We start from the raw sequence: 6,139 nt of genomic DNA on the forward strand, positions 1-6,139 counted from the left end.
ATCATCGTAGCAGCTCACGCAAAGACAAATTTGCTAATGTTGAGTGTTATAATTGTCATGAAAAGGGGCACACAAAGTGGTATTGTCCAAAGTTGAAGAATGAGAAGAAAAAGGCATATGACTAGAATAAACAAAAGAAAAGTGATGGTGGTGATGATGATAAGGTTGAAGTTAATGCTATCACAGATGAGTTCTTTGTTTGTATTGATTATGATATGATCAATCTTACTCATGATGACACGAGCTGGATTGTTGATAGTGGTGGTACATGTCATGTTGCAATTTGTAGAGATCACTTCTCATCTTACACTCCAGGTGACTATGGATTTGCTAGGATGGGTAATGTCGGGTTATCAAAGATCGTTGGTATTGGAGATGTTTGTTTGAAGTTTGACACGGGAATGGAGGTAGTTTTGCATAATGTAAAACATGTTCCGGATATGAGACTTAATGTCATTTCAACAGGCATTCTTGATGATGATGGTTATTATAACGGTTTTGGTAATGGTATTTGGAAACTAACTCTTTGTTCTATGATAGTGGGAAGAGGCAAGAAAGACTCAAGATTATACATCACGCGTCCGAAGATCATCCAGAACATTGTCAATGCAGTGGACAATGTTGACTCTACTGATTTGTGGCATAAAAGACTTGGCCACATGAGTGAAAAGGGTATGTCTATCTTGTTCAAGAAGAATGTGTTGTTGGGTGTTAGTGGTATTGATTTGAGTAAGTGCTCTCACTGTTTGACAGGGAAACAGACCAGAGTTGCGTTTAAGAGTCATTCTTCTTTTCGAATGGAGAACGTACTTGATCTAGTTCATTCGGATGTTTGTGGGCCTATGAAGACTAGAACACTTGGTGGATGTTCCTACTTTGTTACATTCATCGATGATCATTCCAGGAAGGTGTGGGTTTATACCTTAAAGTCAAAGGATCAAGTATTTGAAAAGTTTAAGGAATTTCATGCACTAGTTGAAAGGTAAACGGGGAAGAAACTCAAGTGTATTCGGACTGATAATGGCGGTGAATACCTTGGCAGATTTGATTCTTATTGTAAGGAGAATGGTATTAGGCATCAAAAGACTCCACCAAAGACACCTCAGTTGAATGGCTTAGCAGAGAGGATGAACAGAACTTTGGTTGAGAGAGTTAGATGTTTGCTTTCACATGCAGGGTTGTCTGATTCCTTTTGGGGTGAGGCTTTAAATACGGAAGTTCATATTATTAATCTAACCCATTGTGTACCTTTGCGTTTTGATGTTCCTAACAGAGTTTGGAGCGGCAAAGATGTTTCTTACCATCATTTACGAGTCTTTGGATGTAAAGCTTTTGTTCATGTTCCCAAAGATGAAAGGTCAAAGCTTGATATGAAGACTAAGCCATGTGTATTTCTCGGCTATGGTGAAGACGATTTTGGGTACAGGTTATATGATCCAGTTCAAAAGAAATTTGTACGAAGCCGAGATGTTATTTTTTCAGAAGATCAGATGTTAAAAGATGTTGAGAAGACAGATTCAGTTCCTCAACCTAGTACTGATCTTGTTGATTTGGATCCAGTTACTCCACAACATGTTGGAGATGATGTTCAGAATGATGAACATGGTACTGATGTTGGTGATGCTCCGGAGCAGGTAGAGATTCCAGTACCAGATATTCCCTCATTTGTCCCACTTACACGGTCTACCGAGACCGTCGTCCTTCTGTCAGATATTCTGCTGATGAGTATGTATTACTCACTGATGGGGGAGAACTAGAGTGTTATGCAGAAGCTATGAAAGATGAGCATAAGAAAGAGTGGGGTGAAGCCATGCAAGATGAGATGAATTCTTTACATGAGAACAATACTTATGAGTTGGTGAAGTTACCTAAAGGCAAAAGAGCTTTGAGAAACAAATGGGTATTCAAAGTGAAGACAGATGAGCTTACTTCACAACCAAGGTACAAAGCTAGGTTAGTCATTAAAGGATTCAGCCAGAAAAAGGGCATTGATTTTGATGAGATTTTCTCTCCGGTCGTGAAGATGGGATCTATTCGAGTGGTTCTTTGGTTAGCTGTTAGTCTTGATCTTGAGGTTGAACAGATGGATGTCAAGACTGCTTTTCTTCACGGTGATTTGAATAAAAAAATCTACATGATGAAACCTGAAGGTTTTCGGGTTAAGGGTAAAGAAAATTATGTTTGTAGACTTCAGAAAAGTCTATATGGGTTGAAGCAAGCACCGAGACAGTGGTATAAGAAGTTTGAGTCAGTTATAGGAAAGCAAGGCTACCGAAAGACAACTTCAGATCATTGTGTTTTCTTTCAGAGGTTTGGTGATGATGATTTCATTGTATTGTTGTTATACGTTGATGATATGTTGATTGTTGGTAAAAATATTAAAAGAATTGCGCAGTTGAAGTCAGAATTGAGAAAGTCTTTTGCTATGAAAGACTTAGGGCCAGCAAAACAGATTCTTGGCATTCGGATTTCTAGAGATAGAGGTGCCAAGACGTTACATATATCACAAGAGCAATACATTGAAAAGGTGCTTAGTAGATTCAACATGGAGAATGCTAAAGTGGTTAGTTCCCCTCTTACTAACAACTTTAAGCTAACAGATAGAGGTTGCCCTACTTCAAAGGAGGATGTTGAGGAGATGGATAAAGTTTCATATGCTTCAGCGGTTGGTAGCTTGATGTATGCTATGGTGTGTACTAGGCCTGATATAGCTCATGCGGTAGGTGTTGTTAGTCGGTTTATATCAAATCCGGGTAAGAAGCATTGGGAAGCAGTTAAATGGATTATGAGATACTTACGAGGTACTTCAAAATTGGGTATCACGTTTGGAAATGGAGAGCCGATGCTTATTGGTTATACAGACTCAGATATGGTAGGAAACAAAGATAACATGAAGTCCACTTCTGAATATTTGATGACTTTCGCAGGGGGGCGGTTTCATGGCAATCAAGGTTACAAAAGTGTGTTGCATTGTCTACGACAGTGGCTGAGTATATGGCAGCAACAGAAGCGTGCAAAGAACTATTGTGGATGAAAAAGTTTCTACAAGACCTTGGGTTTAAGCAATCATGATATGTGGTTCTTTGTGATAATGAGAGTGCGATTCATTTGGCTAGAAATTCTACGTATCATAAGCGGACAAAACATATTGATGTGCGGTATCATTGGATTAGAGAACGTCTTGAAGATGGTTTGTTTGAACTTGAGAAAGTTCATACCGATGATAATGGTTCCGACATGTTCATAAAGGCTTTAACAAGTGAGAAGCTCAAGGTATGTTGTTCGATCGCCGGGATGGCGATTCCTTCCTCATAATTGGAAAGGGGGAGATTTGTTGGGTTTTATTTTTTGGTTTCCAATTATGTAAGGAAGCCCAAACCCAACAATTTAAGGCCCAAGTTGTTGTTTGACCTAGTCAACATCTGAGGGCATCTTTTATCTCATGTTTCCAGCTATTTTTCATCATAAGAGTGCAGAGAGATAGATCAAGAAATATAGTGAAACCCCAATTCCCGTCTACAGTGACAGCAGGCCAGAAAACCTTCGATCCCCGGAGATCCGACCGTTGAATCTTCTTCATTTTTGGGCTGTGTCTTCCTGACATCAGTGCCAACATTTTCAACCGTTGAATTCGTCTCAAGTGGTCTGTAGCTCGAGTTATAGCAGGTCGAACAGTAGCAGAATTTTGGGTGATGAAATTCTTCTTTTGTCTTTAATTGTTTCATATACTTGTTGATTATTGTTGTTCAAGAATATGATGATGTTGTATACCTCTAGTTGATCTTGAGAAGGATTATTGTATTGCTCTCTTTGTTGATTATAGTGGAATTTAAGTGGCTTACGAGTCCCGTGGTTTTTACTCTCGATTTTGAGGGGGGTTTTCCACGTAAAAAGTCTCGTGTATTTAGTGTGTGCTTGATTATTGTTTAGCTACTGATTTGGAACAGATTTGACTGATTTGAGTTGGATTTGATATAGCTTGTTTGTTAGTTTTCTCACGGGTTCATACGGGTCGGGAAAGTGTTGGTCAAACGGGTTTGATCGGTCATATTAAATGAAGAGGCGAGGGTATGTGAGTAGACTCATGTTCATCCCGTTTATCAGCTGAAAACATGGAACTATCTGTGATGAAAAGTAGTAAATGTTTACTATAGGGTGTTTACTACTCCCTCCGTTCAAATAACGTCAACAATATTCATATACGTCTCCTACGGCGGTAGACTAACTCTAATAAAATCGGTACTAAGTAGCCTCCCACTTTATTATTTCTCTCTTTTTAATGCTCCAATTGGTGTGATCAAACAACTTGAAGGTATGCAAAGAGATTTCTTTTGGGCGGGACAAATGATATTAAAAATATGGCTCGAGTAAAATGGGATCAAATCTTACGCCCTTATGACTCGGGCAGGCTTAATGTTGGATCCTTAAAACATAAAAAATGAGCTTTACTAGTCAAATGGTGGTGGAGATTTTTAACAAAAAATAACACTTCTTTGTCTCGGTAATCAAAAGCATTTACGGTAAAAAATAGTGGGTTGAGTTGTATTACACCAAACAATGATGTAAATCTTAAAAAATTTACCGGTAGACCTTGGTTTAACATTTTAAATATCGAACACACCATGAACAAATTAGGGTGTGATTTATCTAACTCGCTTGCTAAAGTGATAGGCAAAGGAATTGAAAAAAGTTTCTGGAATGAAAAGTGGTGTGGCGATATCCACTTAAAAGAAAAATTCTCGAATCTATACAGATTAGATCATAACAAGAATGCTACTGTTGCTGATAGAGTCAAATGGGAGGATGATGCTGGTGCTATATTTACTTGGAATTGGAATCCCCAACCTAAATGGCGAGCTACAACATAATTGATTAATATCGAATCTCTAATTAAAAATAACTCCAGTTCTGGATAACAGAAGGATGATTAGATATGGAAATTTGACAACAAAGGAATATATCATTCAAGTTCTCTATCTAAACTGCCGGACGAGATCATTAACATATACAATTCGCAGATTGTTACCACTATGATCAACAATAAAATTCTACAAAAAATAGGATCTTTCAGGTGGCGGACAGTTCAAAATAAAATTCCGGAGAGAATAGAACTCAACAATCGAGGTATTAATCTTCATACGGTAAGGTGTCCCGTAGTGACGATGACCTAGAATCCATATATCATGCTATAATTTCACGCAAAACCGCCTCACAAGTGTGGATAAACATGCGAAAATGGTGGGACCTAAACCGATTAAACGATTCATGTGTACAAGATTTATTCAAAGGCACCAATCCTGGGTTAAAAACCTACACGAGGCTCTCCTTATGGCAATCGATGGTTTGAACTACTGGATACATAATATGGAAGAACCGCAACGAACATGTTTTTGACAATAACCAAATTTGCTATGCGAAGATAGTTCCGACATCCAATCTAAAAGTTTTGAGTGGATCACTTGTAGATGGAAAAAAGGTCATCTTGAGTGACAAAATTGGCTAACCAACCCGAGAATCTTTGATGTCAACCCCCCAACAAAACAACGTATTGGTAGATCTTAACAATCCGAAGATTGGCATGCCAAAAACAAGTAGATTGAACTAATGTAAATCTTACGAACTAATGCAAATCTTACTGCACCTTTCAAAAAAAGAAAAATGTAAATCTTACTGCTATACTCCAGTAGTTTCATATAATATATATATGTTATATGTTATGTTTGGAATATTTGTGATATGGCCATAACCATATAAGGCCCCTCTGTACATTCATATTTTTTTAATAAAATGTTATTTTCTTTTAAAAAAATAATATTTATATACGTCTGAAAATAAATGTTCATTACTCAAAAATAAAAATAATAGGGTAAAAATCATCAAAGTTCCAAATTTACATTTTTAAATATTTATAAATGAAAGGTAAAATTCAACAAATCATTAATTAGTCCATAAATATTGAAACGATAGTGTAACTATTTGATTAAAATACAACAAAACTACTTTAGACAATTTATTAATTTATCTTAAAATGAAAAAGTGTTAGAAAGACATTTTTATTCTTTTTGAGACAGATAGAGTATATAATAATTGTGTTTAAATCTCTAACTTTAAAACTAAAGTTCAATTAACTAGTTATTTA

Source organism: Rutidosis leptorrhynchoides, chromosome 3 (assembly GCF_046630445.1).
Source record: "Rutidosis leptorrhynchoides isolate AG116_Rl617_1_P2 chromosome 3, CSIRO_AGI_Rlap_v1, whole genome shotgun sequence".
Taxonomy (NCBI): Eukaryota; Viridiplantae; Streptophyta; class Magnoliopsida; order Asterales; family Asteraceae; genus Rutidosis; species Rutidosis leptorrhynchoides.